Source organism: Mandrillus leucophaeus, unplaced genomic scaffold (genome assembly GCF_000951045.1).
Source record: "Mandrillus leucophaeus isolate KB7577 unplaced genomic scaffold, Mleu.le_1.0 Scaffold2217, whole genome shotgun sequence".
Classification (NCBI taxonomy): Eukaryota; Metazoa; Chordata; class Mammalia; order Primates; family Cercopithecidae; genus Mandrillus; species Mandrillus leucophaeus.
In genome coordinates this window covers 10,817-13,142 of record NW_012102274.1, presented here as the reverse complement: position 1 = coordinate 13,142, position 2,326 = coordinate 10,817, and the positions used below count along the sequence as shown (strand labels likewise).

Here is a 2,326-nt window from a genome sequence, read left to right as displayed (position 1 = left end):
TAATATTACAGTAATGCGTAAATAAAAGGAAGGGTCTCTTGTTTTTATGAGCATGTATTCTAGTAGGGAAGACAGACAATCCCAAACCATAAATATACATGTGAGTAAACAGGGCTCTTTGTTGAAATTGCTCCACACAGTGCTTGAGGGACATGAGACTGAAGATACACACTGGTGGACAGTGAAGATTAGATTTACCAGAAATAGTGGTGCCACCTATCTCTAGAAAACACTGCACATGCTTCCTTAGGAACACACGAACTGCAGCCTTGCCTCCCACATTTCCATTCTTACCAGGCATCACTTCATTTGCAATGACTGGACCTTCACAACCTGTATGGCTTCATCCAAGAGTTTCTCCTGCTCATCCTGAGGGGACTGCTGCATTGTCTGCTGAAAAATAAAAAATGCCACTGACGTCTCAAGCACATTCTTGTAGCAAATATGTTGTTTCTATAGTTCTAGCCATAGTCCTTCTCCAAGACTGTCACAGAAGGATCAATCCAGCTCTATACCTCAGACCCATTTACCAGCTATTAACAACTGCTGCACGCAGAGCCTTGCCCCATCACTGAAGTTAACAGAGTAAGACTGACAAAGGAGAACAGCATGTGTACAAAGAATTCCCTCTCAGAAACTGACTCAACATTGTTGTAGTATGTTGGCATCAAAGAAACTTGCAGTGGTAGTTCATGGCTGTGTTCTCTTAACACACTCTGAATCCAGCCCAGACATAGCCATCTGACCAATCAAAATCTTGTGATAGGTATAGCCGAAACCACTCTGTAAAGCCTGTCTTTTCCCCTACACTACTTGTCATCTGCATTTCAATCTATTCTTGGACAGACTGAGGAACTAGTTTATGAGATCACTGACCATTAATCTGCACCATTTACTATGACCTTTAGATCCTCATTACTATAATTTATTCCCAAGTAAATGTCTTTTACTTTAGAGAGTCTTTGTGTGTTTGTTGTTTAGGTTTACACATATGGTGTCGTAAATGGGACCTGAAAAGTTTGCTGTGGGAAGGAATTGGTGATTCTCGGAGCACGTACGCAGTCCTCACTTTGCACCACTGAGCGCTCTGCTCTTATAAGTCACCTTTTCTGCCCTGGTGAAAATTGTTGACTCATCTTCCCTCAGGTTAAGGATGTGTTACTTTGATACAGGATTGTTGACATTGTTGGAATCTGGTTTGAATAAGGCTACTTTAATAAAAGACCACCTATCCCTCCTAGCATAATAAAAGGGCTTTTGTCTATTCTGGTAAGTCCTTTCTGCTATAAAGACAAAGATCTTTCTGGATTGAGCTCCTTGTTTTGTGCCGAACTTACCTTCTGTCTGTGAAGGATTTATTTTCTGGTTTGCACACCTAGTTTAATATTTTGCTTGATTTACATATTTTTGTGAACATTTTAATCCTTTCCAAGTTCTTAAAATATGTATGAGAACTTGCTCTATTTTTCCCCATAGACTTCTCATATTTTTTAATTAAAAATACAAAATTTTATTTTTCTTTGCAATAAACTTCTGTCTCCAGAACACAATCAGACTCTGGTCCGCGGGACTTCAGGCCCTTCCAGGCCTGAAGGTGGGTCCTTACTGGGGACCGCCCCCCTTCGGCCCAATAATCAATCGATCTGCCTCCCGCTGCTATTCATGGCTCGGCCCCAACCCCTGCTCTGCAATCGGAGCAGGCGACAGGAGCAGTGGGAGGCCAGGCACAGTAGCTGACACCCCCGAGCCTGTAGGGACAGAGATTCTTCCTGGTGTCCCCGAGGGTGCAGGCTGTAGAGACGCCCGGGTCCTGCACCTGAGCTGGCGGCCGGAGGCAGCTGCACCCGGGAGATCCCGCCCAGCCAACTCGGAAGCGACAGGGCTCCCGCTAGTCCCTGACTCCTGCCCGCTCTGTGAAACGGGAGGCCCAGGTCTGCAGCCGCGGTCAGTCGCTGCAGCTGCACCCGGGAGGGCGGATCTTGCCTGTTTCCGGCCGCCACCCAAGAGCACAGGGAGGCTCGGACCCACAGCCGCAGTTTGAGAGGGCGGGGCTCCTGGCTGATCGGTAGAGCAGGAGGCCTGGGTCTGTAGCTGCGGTTTGGATGGCTGCAGCGCACCGGGGAGTTCAGGTTCCAACTCAGAATGGACGGGGCTCCCAGGGCTCCATGTAGTGTGCAGCCCCCGCCGCGCCTCCCTGCTGCAGCCGGCGTGATGGCAGCAGCCACTGCCAATATCGGGAGACAGAGTAGCAGAGCTTGGATTTCTGCGTTTCTGGTATTCTTTGATGGCAATCACCACTCCTTAGTCTAAAGAAAAAGGTGGGGGC

The 2,326-nt window shown here is 47.6% G+C and overlaps 1 pseudogene; it reads right to left on the bottom strand.

The window, feature by feature from the left end:
- Positions 1-2,326, bottom strand: part of LOC105540556 — a 12,907-nt pseudogene that overhangs the window by 6,809 nt on the left and 3,772 nt on the right.